The sequence below is a fragment of the Patagioenas fasciata genome, chromosome 25, assembly GCF_037038585.1.
Source record: "Patagioenas fasciata isolate bPatFas1 chromosome 25, bPatFas1.hap1, whole genome shotgun sequence".
Classification (NCBI taxonomy): domain Eukaryota; kingdom Metazoa; phylum Chordata; class Aves; order Columbiformes; family Columbidae; genus Patagioenas; species Patagioenas fasciata.
Window position 1 is genome coordinate 375,511 of NC_092544.1, and position 15,540 is coordinate 391,050.

Below are 15,540 nucleotides of genomic sequence, written 5' to 3' on the forward strand. Positions count from 1 at the left end.
TGTGTGGGGTCCTGGGAGGGGCGGAGGCACCTCCAGAGCATGAGTTATCAATGACACCTCCGACACCCCTCGGGGCGGGACAGCGCGCGTTGCCCTCCGCGGGCAGTGGAGACCGGGGAGCGGTTCGCTTAAACACGTGTAAACTCCTGAATGGGTAAAACCGGGGGAGGAAGCCCCGCTGTGGAGCGGGGAACGCAGAGAATGCCTGCAGGACGGGGTGAGCAGCTCGTGATCCTCTGGCCGCTCTTGTGCAGGGAGGTTGTGTCCCCTGTGCTTGGCACAGCACCTGCAGTTCAAAAAGGGTCTGGGAATGTTGGAGCAGATTCAAAGAAGAGGCAGAAACAGACTAATGAATGGGAAATCACACCTTTGGAGAGCAAATCAAGGAGCATGATCTGCTTAATTTAGCAAAGAGAGGGTAATAGCTGGATGATGGCGCCATTATACCCGCGGGGAAGCGGGACTGGTGCTGGAGAAGCCTCACAATGGGCAGAGCCGCGCAGGCTCGGGATGGTTTGCCAGGACAGCCCAGCCCGGGAGCAGGGCGGTGGTTCTAACAGCGGAGGAAATGATTTGGTGCTGGATTGCTCATCGCTGGGTGTTTTGGAAGCGTGTAACTCAAAAACATGCTGGTTTTCCTTTCCCAGAGCTGTGTGATGCACCCCACTGCGCTCCCCGCAGGGGCTGGAACAGGGCCATGAATGGTAGAAAGTGCCTAAGAAACACCTTCTTTACTGAAATGTTATGATCTTCCCAGGCCCGTGGGGCCCTGGGGAAGCAGACCCAGACCATCGGGAATGCACACACGTGCACACAGAGGGAGGGAGGAATTCTTGGCATGTGTGAGAAGTGTGAGCCTGGGGGCTCACAGCACGCCTGAGATCTGGAGCAGAGGTGAGACAAAGAGCTTTCCCTTCAAAACAAGGTGTCCAGGGAGACAGCGGCTGCCAAAGGGGCCGGGGGCCTGGGGGAGGCCGGGGGGGCTGGAGAAGGGGGTCTGGTGGGAGCCGGGATGGACGAGCACTCGTCTCCACGTCTCTCTCCATCGCACCCCTTTAAAACAACACCCGAAGGCCAAGCAGCGCCTGTCTCACCGAACGGGATTGTAGCTGTGATTGAACACGAATCACGGGAGCGTTTCCCTTGGGCAGGGCTGGAGTGCGAGGAGCGGGCGCAGGGGCGGGCAGGAACGCTTCCGTTTGGCTCCTTCACCCCTGTGGCCCCAGGTTGGACTTTGAGTGTCGGCGGAACACGAAACATTTGCTGATGTGAATGAAGGAGCCTGAAATAACGTGGGAAGCTTGGGGGATGCTGACACTCGAATAAATCCAAATGTCCTGGTATTTGGTTAAACTTGAATCTGAATATTTGTGTATGTTTTTTACGACATTTACTTGCCTCAGGGAGCAATTTGTGGAGCTGAAATAATCCAAGATTTTTTCTTTCTTCTTTCTTTTATTTTTTTCCCCGCCTGGTGCTTCCCCTCCAGGAGGCGAAAAGCCTGGAGAAGATCGGATCCTGCGTTATTTTTACCCTTGCCAACAGCTCCCAGGCGCGCGGCGCTCGAGCTGTGAAGGGTGCGGAGCGAGGCCGCGGCGCGTGCCGAAACCCCAGCCGGGGAGCTGGGACCGCGCCACCCGCCTCCCGGTAAAACCCGCCGGACCCCCTGGGGACCACGGCACCCCGAGGTGTCTTGGCGACCCACGGTGCCCAAACCCCATCCCCCTCGCTGCTCTGGGTGACTGACGCAGCACCTCGGTCCCTTCGAGTCGAATTCCTGACTTCTGAGGAAACCTGGCTTCCTGACAACTCGGCTTCTTCTCCTTATTATATGTAACACATAACCTCCTTAATATTACATACGGCATGTTTAACTGCTTAATTTACTCCGGGAAGTATTGCCAAGTACAGCTATTCTGTTGACGTATCATTTGCATGATGAACTAGTATATTTTAAGCCACAAATAGGGTGCTTCTGTGAGCTATCTGTCTGCACTTTTACAAGCTACCAGCAGTGAAGTGTCTTCGCTGCTTGCATTGGAGGATGCAGCCCCACACGATGCACGGGGAGGGAACGAATGATCCTTCCTTCCAGGAGCAGAGCGGAGACTCCTGGCTTGTCTGCATCACGGAGCCAGCTGCTGAGGCTCCTCCGGAGTAAATTCTTGGGTAGGCATTCTCTTTGGACTCTTTTTTTGGATTCTGTTTTGGGTAAGACTGGAAATGATGCTCTTTCACCAGACAAAGGAGTGTCCCCTGCTGCGTGACCAAGGGAGAGGTGGTGGATGAACCATCTCTGAGACATCCCAGGCCAGGCTGGATGGGCTCTGAGCAACCTGAGCTGGTGGAGATGCCCCTGCTCATGGCAGGGGGGCACTGGGGGGCTGGGGAGGTCCCAACCCAAACCATTCCATGGTTCCTTCTGTCCCCATGCATCCGTGCGTCTGTCTGCCCCTCCCATGGGGCAGCGCCACCTTCGGGCTCTCGGCCAGGCCAGGCTTGCAGTCACAGAGCGCCCCGCATGGCTTCCAGGCCTTTGAAAGCCAAAGGCTGACATCTTGAAGTCTAATTTGACACATTTCCAACAGGGGAAGCATTTATTACATTAGACAAGTTGGTGCAGCTCTCAGGTTGGGAATTGCACTTATTTGACATAATAATGGTGTAAAGTCCTCTTCCTTTTATTATGTTATCTCTCTTTAATCATGCAGAGACGCTCCCCAGTAATTTTAATCAAAGGCTCAAGCATCACTTATCTGAGGATTAATGACTCAAACTCAGTGAGAGGAGAAACTTTGAAGAGCTTGAACTGGGAGGAGCGAGAAAAGGAGAGTTTATGTGAAACTTCTTCCCGTCTTTACGCGTGTGGTTATTTTACCCGATGTTATCTGGAGCACCTTTGCGCGTCTGGGAGCGGGAGGAGCCGTGTCCCGCTGCGCTGAGCACGCTGCGCCGGGGAGCGCGGCACGGAGCCAGGCGCTTCCGTCGGACATCCCCGCGCAGAAAGATGGGCGGGCAGAACTGCTCTTCTCTATCGAGAAAAATATCGGGTTGCCTGAATCTTTTTCCGTGTTTGATGGGAATATTTAAATCATATTTGTCTTGGAGTGAACCCTTTTCCTTCAAGTGCCATTTCTAACAAGAAAAGAAAGGGTCTTTTTTAACTTTGAACAGAAATTGTTGTGGAAGCCCCAAAAACTTGTAAAAACACCCCAACCCCAAAGGAACTCGCGCGAGGTTTGTAAATACAAGGTTTGTGGTGCTCATTCCTGCTGTTCCCAGTGAAGTTCCTGACTGTGTTGGAAGTGAGCTGTTCTGCTCTACGTTCCTCACGGGCAAAGCCCTGGAGCTGCTGGTGCAGAGGGCACCTCCGTCCAGCTGGGCGGGCCAGGCTCACGCCCCTCGGGGACGACAACTCCCTCCTCACGTCCAGCCCGAATCTCCCTCAAAAGTCTGTCCCCATCTTCCTTAGCACCCCTTCTAAGCGCTGAAAGGCCGCAGTAAGGTCTCCCTGGAGCTTCTCTTCTCAGGATGGACGTCCCCAACTCTCTTTGCTGTCCTCAGCACAGGTGTCCCTCCTCATGCCACCGTCGTCGCGCGGATTCTTCTCCCCATGCCCTTCTGCAGGCTGTGGTAACAAACCCTCCCGCTTTGGCCGCTGGTGCTCCGGCGGGTTCCCACCGTGGCCTGCAGGAGCGGCTGCAGCTCGGAGGGGCCCAGAGCCAGTGGGAGCCGCTGCACGGAGCCACTGCCCCATCCGCCGCTCCGACCAGCGCGAGCCACACGCAGCCGTGACGCCAGACGGCTGCAGCGCGATCTGTCGCAGTGGATCTCCGGGCAGATGGATGCTAGATAAACATTTCACAACCGTGGGGTTATTATTGATGCAATTACTATTAATGCTATTTATAAGTATGATGCTAACACAAACATAGCACTGTAGTAATGAACACAAAGCATACTTAGGATGATTGCTGGTCTAATAATTAACGATGTCTATCACTGATGCTATCTGCTGTTACAACTAATGATGCAATGGCAACATATCTTGATGGTTTGGGAAAAGCTCAGTGTGACGAGTGGGAGCCCAGGGGAGGCTGTGGGAGCCGGAGAGGACACCCGGCTTCGGAGAAAATTGTCATGGGAGCCCGAAAACTGGGGACATGACTGAGCCTTGGGTCTTGGCAGAAGCAGATTTGGGGCTGCAGCTGGCGCCAGCCATGGTGGCTCTGTACAAGCGATCTCTGAACCAGGCTTTGCAGCTTCCTGGGCTCTGAATTCAGGGTGGTCAGAGCATCTGGGCTCGAGCAATTTGAAGTGTATGGTTTGTGCTTTGGTGCCAAAGCAAAAGCATTAACTGAGGATCTCGGACCTGCTACTTGCCCGTGCTCACATTTCAGCTCCGCTTCCGACCTGCTGTGCGCTTCCCGTAAATCTGTGCCTCCATCTGTCTGGTCTATTTTTGCTGCAGGCTTATTTTGGGCCAGGCCTTGGCTCTGTGTCTGTGTGCGGCTCCCGGCACGATGGGGCGTCCAGTCCAACCAGGACCTCCGGCCCCGTCAGCGCCGCGATGGGGCGACTGCAGGCCCTGCCTGGAGCTCAGGCGTTGGCGCTGGTCCGGGGCAGGATGGGTCTGGCCTGACCTGAAACGCCGAGGTGCTCAAGCCTGAGGTCGTTACCTCAGAACTGACTGCAGTATGAGATGATTTGTTGTGGTTTTTTCTCCATAAGCACTATGGAGAGAGCTGAAGGTGTATAACTTAATTACTTAATTGCTTAACTTGTGCACAGATTAGGGTGGATGAAACTGATCCGAAGGCTGAGTTGGAGAGAAGGGCCCATTCTCCCCTTAAGGTGTAAAGCTAATACCATGACTTTAGAAGTAATGTTGATGCCATACAGGGAGAAAATCAAGCAGGTCTTTTCAGTACTTTGTTGCCCAGGATGTCACACAATGGCCGGACCCTGGTGCCCCCAGCCCCAGCAGATGGGGAGGACATTGGGGAATGGGCATCCTTTGAATGCCATTGCATCCCACAGAGCCCCTAAAGCTGCTGGTACCAAACCCCAAATTATTCTGTGATTCTCTGACATATGTAAGAAAAATCCCTTTTTGTAAGCCTCTGAATATTAAGGCATTTATATACCTTAAAATAATCAGGGCTAGACATTTCTGCTCCAGCAGACCCCGAATAGCTTATGAATGGCTTCAGACAATATCTCCCCTCTATATATGTCACACACAGTAAGGGAGTTGGAGGTTCCTGCCCAGTACAACAACACGGGAAAGATTCATGGTATGTGCTTCCCCGCCATGAACGTGGCTTCCCAGCGCTTTGTTAATGGGCATCGATTATGTTCTGAGGAGTTTACTGCCCTGTTAGAAAGTCATTCAGGGATTTATGGGGCTGGCTTTAAATACGAAAGTGAGACTGCCCTGACCCGCCTGCGATGAGCCTGAGCCCAGTGCCTCGAGTCGGGACCGGGACACCAGGGAAAGCCCTCCCAGGACAGTTCATTCTGAAGGTAACAAAGGGGTTGAACAGAGCTGCTTGGGGCACATCACTGCAGACCTAAAATACACAGGAATCGCCTCATTTCCTCTCCCACTCTGCTTAACCAGAGATGATAACAGGATAGCAATTGGAATTCAGGCCCCAAAATGCGGAGCACTGGGGAACAAATGGGGCTGAGCTCTTCACACGGCGCAGGGACGAGGGCTTTTCACCGCAGGGTTTGCAGGGAGGATCACGGGACTTGGCGCTCTGCCTCCCATCAGAAATCTGAACATCTCTCCTTAGATTCAGACGATTATGGGTGAGACATGTTGGCAGCTTCCCTTCAAACAGAAGGGGGATGCCAGAGATTTTCTTAGAATTTAGGATTTGGCTCAACCCGAGCCGTGGGATGGGCCATTAGCCAAGGAGAATGTAAACCCTTTGTGGAAGGACCATTCATGCTGTCGTAGCTTGTTTGTTTTTCCTTCCTTACCCAGTGCGCTGCTGCAGGAACGCGTTGGGGGTTCTGGGTGACACAGTCGTACAGCGGTAACAGTGCTGAGGATAACAATGACGTTAAGACACGGCAGCGTGGTTCCCCCAGCTCGCAGGCCAGCCTGTGGATTTGGCTCCAGGGAGCTCTGTGCTTGTGCTCAGAGCACAAACCAACCCTGGCGGTTCCATTTGCTTTTGCATTCAGACTTTTGCTGCGTTCGGAGCACACGGAGTCCCCATTTCCTACTGCTGGACCATCCCCACCAAGACGTGCAATGGACCCCTGCAAACCTGGGAAGGCTGAGTCGCGCTCAGGTGAGTCCACCACTGCTGGAGATCACTCGGATGGCTCCCCATTCCCACCCCAGCACTGGTTTGGTGGCAGATCTGCTGTCATCCGGCCAGTTTAGAGTCTGTTTTCATTTACACCACTTGGCTGCAGCCCTCTATCCACACAGCGAGCCTGGAAGCGCTCCTGCTTTGCCAGTCCAAACGCACATTTGTGCCAAGTTAAGACCTCTCCAGGAAGGACTCGAGGAGCCCCGATGCAGGGGTCCCCTCAGACCCCCCAGCTGCAGTTCCCAGGCTGGGGAGGTGAGGCCCCTTCCCTTGGCCCCACAGGGACCTGGGCTGCATGCAGAGCCAGATGAGCCAACGCAGAGCGGCAGAGGCAGGACGAGCCCGGTCTAACCTGGCTTTGCAATGGGGAGGAGAATAATTTCAGCAGTAGAAAAAGAAGGAAAAATATATATAAAGCTCAAGAAGAAGTTAAAATAAGTCAGTTAAAGGCAGCAGTGTGAGAGGAAGCCCTGAACCCCCCGACTTTCAGACCCTGGGTTCCCCAGGTCTCATCCCCTCGAGGTCCTGCAGGTGAGGAGCACATCTATAGGAACACATCTATAGGAACACATCTATAGGAACACATCTATAGGAGCACATCTATAGCAGCAGGTCTGACCCGCAGGGGCTGGGGAGCCATGGCCGCTCTCACAGTCTGGGGAGAATTCAAGGAGAAAAGGAGGGTAACTTCAGGATGGCTCTGCTGGGAAGAGGTGGTGATAAATCAGCCTTTCCACAGGGGACGTGCGGAGATGGCCCCCCCGCTGCAAACACACAGACGTTTGTGTCTCTCCATCCTGTCTGAGCAAATACCCCCCCGGAGGTGGAGAGGGGACATGTGGAGGGGACAGCACAAGAGTGCCCAGCGCCGGCGCTCGCTGCGGGGAGGAGCACGGGGAAGGGCTCCGGGCCAGGCCCTCAGCTGCTGTACGTTAACATCACTCCATCAGTGTCAGGAAACACATGCTGGCTCCTGCCAGCCCTTTGGCTCCAGCTCCTGGGGCCCCGCTCGGGTCCCGGCAGCTGAACATGGATTCCTGCAAACCTTGTGCGTTCACCTCGGTTCCTGCATTTGGAGATGCTGGTCTGGCACTTTAAACCAGATGTTTTGGTGTGGGGAGGGCAAGCTCTAGGTGAGGTCATGGGACGCATTGAATTTGATGGAGGTTTTTCCATGCAAACACCCTTCTTCTACCGGGTTTCTGTAAAAATGGAGATTTCTGTAAAATATGTCCCCCTGTAAGTGTCAGTTTTGTTTAAAGCGTTCATTTCTTTTCTTCGGCAAAGTCAGAATGAAATGCTTCCCTCTGGGCTGATGTTAAACTGCTCTGTCTGAGTTGCCATGAGCGCAGATTTCTGGGTAAAAATTGTCACCTGGAGCGTTTGTGACAGAAAAATCAGAATGGATTTAAGTCACAGTATTTTGCAAATTCAGGTTGAATTGTGACAAGGAACAAAGAAACCTCTGCACAACACCTGGCGTTGCGCCCTCCACGCTTTTAAAACGAAATGAACCTTAATTCAGAAGGATTCCTGTTTTTTGACATGTAATTCTTTTTCACTAAAACACACAGGCATATATATATATATGCATATATAGATATATAAACTGCATCTTTTCAGTCTAAAGAGTAGATTTTATTCTTAAAGTATTTTCTCCTCACTACTTGTATTGCAGCTGTATGATGTCAGGTATTGGGGTGCCCCAAGGGAGATGCTCAAAACCACGATCTCCTGGTGGGCTGAGGGACCGGGATGGACCGGGATGGACCGCGATGGACCACGATGGACCGGGATGGACTGGGATGGACCACGATGGACCGGGATGGACTGGGATGGACCGGGATGGACCGCGATGGACCACGATGGACCGGGATGGACTGGGATGGACCGGGATGGACCGGGATGGACTGGGATGGACTGGGATGGACTGGGATGGACCGGGATGGACCGGGATGGACCGTCCTCCCTCGTGGCTGCGGTGCCAGCGCACCCTGCTGCCTGTCCCCGGCTGCCCCGGGCAGCACGGGCAGAGCCAGGTCCATGTCCTGCTGTGCCGAAACGAGCTGTCCTGACACATCCGAATGGAAACTGCACAGGATTCCGGTTCTGCATGTTTTGAATTTTCTGTCATCATTTGGGACAAGCAAATGTCAAAACACCAGTTTTGGGTTCTCCCTGCATCTTGTCTGACAATGCACTGATTCGCTGCCTCGTATCAGCCAGGCTGACAGACGGGTGCAGCAGGACAGCATCACTCCCGGCTCCTCATCGCTCCCAGGAGGTTCTCCCACAGCAACCTGGAAATGTCCTGTTCCTCACTCATTCGTGGAAGGTACGTGCTCCGCAGTCTCCTCCCTGGAAGAGGAGGGAGACTCAGGCTGGACATGGGGAAGGAATTGGTGCCCTGAGGGTGGTGAGAGCCTGGCCCAGGTACCCAGAGAGGTGGTGGATGAACCATCCCTGAGACATCCCAGGCCAGGCTGGACGGGCTCTGAGCAACCTGAGCTGGTGAAGATGTCCCTGTCATGGTAGGGGGGCACTGGGGGGCTGGGAAGGTAATGAAATTCCCCAGTTTCCTCTGTTTTCAGGCTGGTGGGAGGCAGCTGCAGGCACAGAACTGCCTGACCTGATTCCTCTCTCCCTGGTCTGGGGAGTTTTGCTCTGCTGGTACCTAATTGCATCCAGGCAAATGTTATTCGCAGAGCTGGGCTCCAATCTCAGCTTCTAAATAAAGCCATTTGTGTGGTGTGGAGGAAGAGGAATGAACAGCCACAGGACCATTAACGCTGGCATGGGAGTTAATGAGTCCTGAAGAAATCCTGCATTTCACTGGGCGCTTGGCAGAGTGGACTGGCTGTAACAGCGGTCTATCGACCTGCAGCCCTTCCCTCCTGTTCTTAAAGTTACTTAATATTTCATGAACATCTTCAGGGCAAAGCATTAGCTTCATTCTCCACAGCAGCCCTTGATATCTTACTTGCCATTCCTATTGCGCACTAAATGTTTTATTGGAGTGATTGTGAGACCTTTTGAGGAGCTTCCAGAGCAATGTTTGTCCACGTCCCCTCTGCCCGTGACAGGCAGCGGTGGGAGGTGCTGCTCAGGGTGTCCCCGATGGGGACCCCGTTCAGCCGCCCCGTTTGCTGGGAGTGGGCTCGCGTTCGCGGGGACCGTTTGCCGTCGGAGGGGCGGCATTAGCGGGGATGACGGATGCGGGGAGCGGCGCGTCCTGACACTTCTGAGACCGAGAGCCGGGGGCTGCGCTGGGTACCCGCGGCATCTCCCTTTCCTCCTAAAGGAATCTGAACCGGCAGTGATGTAACGGGGAGGGAGCCGGGGATTTCTGGCCGTGGCCCCGCGACTGCGAGGTTGCTTCGGCTCTCCCAGGGAGCGGCAGCCTTGCTGCTGCTTCATCTTTGAGGAGTTTGTGATCCACTGGGCTCTGCTCTGAAGTTGCAGGTGGGAGAACAGGGTTGTGATGGAGGAATAGACCAGCACAACTGTTAATGCCAACATTCGCCTTTAATTCTGGAAGATAACTCAGATATTGTGTCTGACTGTTCATTTCTCTGGCTTCACTTTCCGCAGGGATGCGCGGCGGGCAGGAGCAGCCGGGAAAGGAGCTCCAAGGGAATACTGAGAGAGCATGGAAGAGTGGTAAATGGTTCCTAAAATGTATAAACACGGGTATTCACTCCGGAAATGTCATCCCAAGAGCTGCTGTGTGTCTGTTCAATGCTGAGATGTACCGGAACTCCCGTCCCGTTGACTCCACATATCATCTGCAAGACCTCACTGAGAAAGGGGACACAGAAGGTCCCCGGCCCACAGGGAGGGGTCCCAGGGCCCCTCTGCTGGGCTTTGCCTTCTTGCAGATGCTGTACCCCAAATTTGGCGCTGAGAACTCAGCGCTAACGGGTGTGTGAGCAGAGTGAGGATCCTATGAAGAGCCAATTTGCTGAGAGGGACCCCGGCTGCTTGTTGTATCTGGCAAAACCTTCCTCAGCACCTCAGGGGAGACACAAGCTTGAAATCTTAATTAAAAAGCAGAACCCAGGGTTTCATGCTAGGCTGATATTGTGACTCTCTTCCCTTTATGGACAATTCTTATGCAAGCTCCTACTGTGCCTGTGGAATTGCTAATTCAAAGCAAGCCGCAGCGGCGTGCGGCGCAGGGCCTGTGTCAGCAGCGCTCACCGTCGGGATCAGGTTGTGCTCATCCCTTCGCTGCTAGGAACCTGCGTTTTATGTCCCCAGCCCTTCCTTGTCATCTACTTCAGAAACCCCCCGGAGGAATATTGGCACCATCTGCGGTGTGTGGAGAGAGCACCAATAAAACCAAGTATTCAGCACTAGAGCTGTTTATGGCCAAATAGTGATAAGGTCTGTATCAGCAAAAGATATTCCTGGTGCCGAAGCTTCCTTTGGAGATTTGCAGGGGAAGGGGCAGAGCTGCTTGGACAATCACACAAGCATCTCCCAGAACAGCATTTGAGAGACCCGTGATTCATTTCTCACTTTGATAGGAGCCGGAGGAAACCCGGGAAAGCCAGCCTGCCGCTGTGCCCTCTGGCGCGGGCTGTGACCAGCGCGCTGCGACAGAGCTGCCCCATCTCCGCCTGGAAACGGACCGAGGATCCCAGATGCTAGGAAGGGTTGGTTTTCTTTTCACGTCTCATTAGGGACGTACGAGCTCCTCTTTTGATGCGCGACTTTGGAAGATGTGACTTCATGGCTTCAGTTTCTCCATCGCTGGCAGAAAATACAATCTTCTGTCCCATTAGATCAGTGAATGGAAAGCGATTGAGAAGGAACCTGGTAGTGATGGAAGAGCTTAACAGGCATGAAAGTGCAGTTCTTTGGGCTGGTCCTAATAGGAACATACCCAGAATTCGGGAGATTTTAGGGCCAGGTGGCACTTTGGGAAGGCAGATGCACCTGGGGAGTCCAGGAGCTCTCTGTGGATCCCTGGGCACCCGGACCCTCACCAGCCCTTGCCCAGCTGTGACTTGCACTTCCCGCACAGACTCGAGAAAGATTTGAGGTCAGATTGGTGCCAGCGACAGATGAAATTCAAGATAACTTTATGGAGAAGGACTCTTTCAGACAACGCCTGATTCAATTGTGAAACTCACTGCCGGGGCCAGCGGAGACCAAAAAACAGAAATGGGTTTGAAAAGTCATTAGACAAATATGTACAGAAAAGGGCCATCGAGGGCTTTTAAACACAAGGTACTTACAGACAGATCCTCGGGCTCAGGAAGGCCCCAGGCTGCAGATTGTCCGAACTGGGACGGGTTTATGGCCACGTCTGTCCTGTTCTGGCTGTCCAAGAGGGTGGCCTAGCTCTGGTCCTTCATCACAAATGAGCTCTGCTACCTGATTAGAGATCGATCAAAACAGGGGCTGGAAGGACATTCAGACTGAACCTGACTGCTGCTGGCTCTGCAGGAAGGCGAGACACAGCTGCAGGTTTGGACACAACGTGGGTTTCCCCTTGTCCCGGGGATGTGCAAACCCGTCCCCGTGGGGACAGAGAACCCCATCCCCATGGGGACAGAGAACCCTGTCCCTCTGGGGACAGAGAACCCCGTCCCCGTGGGGAGAGAGAACCCCGTCCCCATGGGGACAGAGAACCCCATCCCCGTGGGGACAGAGAACCCCGTCCCCGTGGGGAGAGAGAACCCCGTCCCCATGGGGACAGAGAACCCCATCCCCGTGGGGACAGAGAACCCCATCCCCGTGGGGACAGAGAACCCCGTCCCTCTGGCACAGCAGGGGGCGCGCGCACGGTGCCGCGTGGTCCAGAGTCCCCCAGCATCCCCGGGCTGCAGAGCCAGCGAGGAGAGCGGCGTGGGCTGGGCTGGGAGCCCGTGCTCAGCAGTTCCGCTCCAGACAGAGCAGGCGGGCGGTGGAGGGGTTGATGGATTAGTCTGTCAGCTCCGGGAAGAGAGGCTGCGTCTGCCTAAGGGCACGGCTGTGATTGAGCCCCTAATGGATTCTGCTCCTAAAACTTCCCTGTAATACAGAAATTGCTGCATCCTTTAGAAGTGGGAAAGGTGGGCAGAGAGAGGTTTTGAGTTATACCAGAGGGAAGATGGCGCCCTGCCCCTACCTGCACCCTTCCCTGCCCCTATCTGCTGTCCTCCCCTCCTTCCCACATCCTTGCACCTCAGGACCCCCAGTTCTGCGCAGATGTAGGACAGGAACAGGCGGTGGCCTTGGCACGGAGGGGACCTTGTCCCGGTCCTCCTGCACGGCCACCTCCGCACAGCTCCCGGTTAATTCAGCCCCAGCTCTCCCGCCGGGTCGCGGGGGGGCGCGGCGCTGCTTCCTGAGCACTCGGCGTGGCTGAGCACTCGAAGATGCTCTTAGTGTCGCATCGTTCTCGGTGTCTGCAAACATACAGATAAACAAATCGATGGTGCCTGCTCTGTGATGACTTCAGCTTCTCACAGATTTTTGTTGGTTTGGCAGCTCCTGGATGGAGAGAGATGATCCCGACAGTGCAAGAGGCCTCAGCCTTGGAAACAGTGCTGGGCACGGGGAGGCTGCCGGGTCCCCACCTGCAGGACAGGTCCGGGGGCTGATGTGGCTGGGGGACCGGTGTCTGCGCTAGGGAAGGCTCGTGCTGGTCTGTCTTGTGCTGTGTTAGCTCTCTGAAATGGGTTTGGTAAACAGGTGGGGCTTTCTTGCTGAGAATCTCAAAACACGTCCTCAGGAGGCGCAGAAGCCGGGCAGTGCCCCCCAACACACACCTGGCCTGGGCTGTCACCCAAACGCCGTTTGCTCCCACTCGTGCTCAGGCTGTCCATGCAATGCGAGCAGGGCAGCAATGAGAGTCCGGCAACCTCTATCCTGGCAGCCGCAGAGCTCAGGTTGAGTGAGCCGGTGTTAGAGCCTGTGTTGATGTAGAGATGAGGGGGGCCGGAAGGGACCTGCGCTAAGCTGGCAGTGGCAGATCCACAGTGGCAGATCCAGCCTGTGGCCCGGAGCAGCCCCAGGGCACAGGAGCTGTGGGGACAGACTCTGAGCCGCCCCTGGTCTGGCAGGGCGCGCAGGGCTATGGGGACGCAGGGCGCCGCGCAGGGCGCTGCGGAGCCGGGCGGCGATGCCCTCTCGTGGGGTCGCTGCGCTGCGGAGCGGGTCTTGAACAAGCTGGAGCTGCGGATGCTCCAACCAGGGCGAACTTCACCCGCGCACAGCTGGTTTGGTTTTTCTTTCTCCCTTTTGCCAACATACCCGTCAGTCAGGGTTGTGATTTTGTTCGCTCCCTACAGTCCTTTCGGACTTCCCAGTACCAACCATCTTTTTCCAGAATAAAATCCCCCAAACATGTAGGATTCTCCAGCCCTGGTGGGACTTGAATATAGATAATCCAGGTCCCCCATCACCTGCCCTAAAGACAGCATTGTGCTTTCCCCACACAGCTGAGGAGCGGTGCCAGAGCCCGCATGGTGACCCTGCTGCAGAGCCGCAGCGCTGAGCAGAGCTGGTCCTCATCCCTTTGCTTCGCGCTGAGCTCCTGCTGATCCCACAACTACCAGAAAATCAGGCTGTAACCTGGGGCAAGGGGTAGTTCACCTGATACCTTCCCGGAGCTTGTCAGTGGAGAACTACAGGCTCAGTCCTGGCGCTCACCACGGCTACGCCGCCCTCCCTTGAGCCCAAAATGCAGTTCAAGAGGAAAAACCACAATACTTGTGTCTCCAACTCCCTGTGGGTCTCAGGGACGACCCTGGGCCTCGTGCAAAGGCTGGCAGACGTTACCTAGCGAGGAATGTGTTTAATCTGCCGGATGATTTCCCCCCACGTCCCCCCCGACGTTCGGGGCCCGCACGCGTGCGCAGGTCTCACCGGGGGCGGGGAGTCCGGCCCGCGCTGCGCAGCGAGCGCCTGATTCATCGCTCTTCATCCCTTTTGCCATTTGCCATAATAACAATAATCAAAATGAATTAATTTGGTGTTAGTGGAGAAAGAACATTGAAAATGCATGGGAATGGTGCTGCAATCAAAGAAGATACATGTCGATTCAAAGTAAGACCTCTTCATCTCTTTAATAGCTGCCTACCCACCTTTGACTATTTTTTATTCTCAAGGACAGACTATCATATTAATACAACTTATATTTATTCTAAAACGTTTTCCATCTTTCACAGCGTTTTCTAAATATCTCAGTAAACACAAAGTGGATTTCTTGCTTTCATCCTTCCCTAAAATGAGGCAGATGATAAAAACTCGAGTTTTCCCCACAACCAACATACCTTTTTATAGCTTATTTGGATTCAAGCAAAATATATCAATTAGATGATCATGTGGAGCAGCCTCCTGTTTATGGGGTGATAACTCCAGGCATGCAAACAAACTCTCTGGGTATGTGGCCACAGTGTTCATTAGCCAAAGGTGCATTTATATGAGCCTGATAGGAAACACCATCAATTTATTATTAACACTAGATAAAGGTCAGAGCTAATAAAGGACTTATTCACTTAAAATGGGACTTGGGTGCCCGATTTAGGGTCTTGTCTGAAAAGGATAAGCCCCTTCAGAGGCTTGTGGTGCCTTGTGGAGTCTCCTCTGGAGACACTCACACCCGCCTGGAGCGGCCTGCGCGGTCCGCTCTGGGGACTCCGATGTGCCATCTGTGATGTGCCATCTGTGATGTGCGATCTGCGATCCGTGAGCTGCCCCTGCTCCGCAGGACGCCTCTGGTCCTGTCCCAGGCGCACAGTGACCTCCCGGTGACGCCAGGAGGTGCGACGAGTGCCTTGAGCAAAGGGCTCTACCTCCATCCCCGTGCTCTGCGGGGAGGAGACGCCGGACGGGACGAGGCGCTCTGACCACCGGGGACCTCAGATACACGTGGCACACAGGGACCAGCCGAGGCAGCGGGAGCGAGAACCGTCCCCCACGGTGGGTAACACTAAACCTGGTTTGCAGCAGCGCTGTGAGGTTCGCAGTGGGTCCCCAGGAGCCGGCCTGGAGTGTCTCCCCTTTCCCGAGGGCTCCCCAGCCCCAGACAGGGAAGCAGAAAATCACCCCATAGAGCTCCATTTAGCCCCAAGCCGTTCTGGGCTCTCATCTCTATTTTCTTGCTGTCATTCAGAGGAGAACTTCACGGGGAAATATGAAAGAAACAAATGAGAATTGCCGTGCTGGTGTGACAGCGAGGAGAGCTCGGAGCCGGGACGCTGAGCGGAATGAT

General features: G+C 54.5%; 1 long non-coding RNA gene across 1 annotated transcript; it reads left to right on the forward strand.

Moving 5' to 3' along the window:
• Nucleotides 1–225: 225 nt before the first annotated feature.
• Nucleotides 226–11,948, forward strand: LOC139825619 (uncharacterized). Its single transcript, XR_011735809.1, has 5 exons — nucleotides 226–894; nucleotides 1,490–2,169; nucleotides 2,712–6,308; nucleotides 8,011–8,667; nucleotides 9,924–11,948. It is a non-coding gene; the product is annotated as an uncharacterized lncRNA (long non-coding RNA).
• Nucleotides 11,949–15,540: the final 3,592 nt, after the last annotated feature.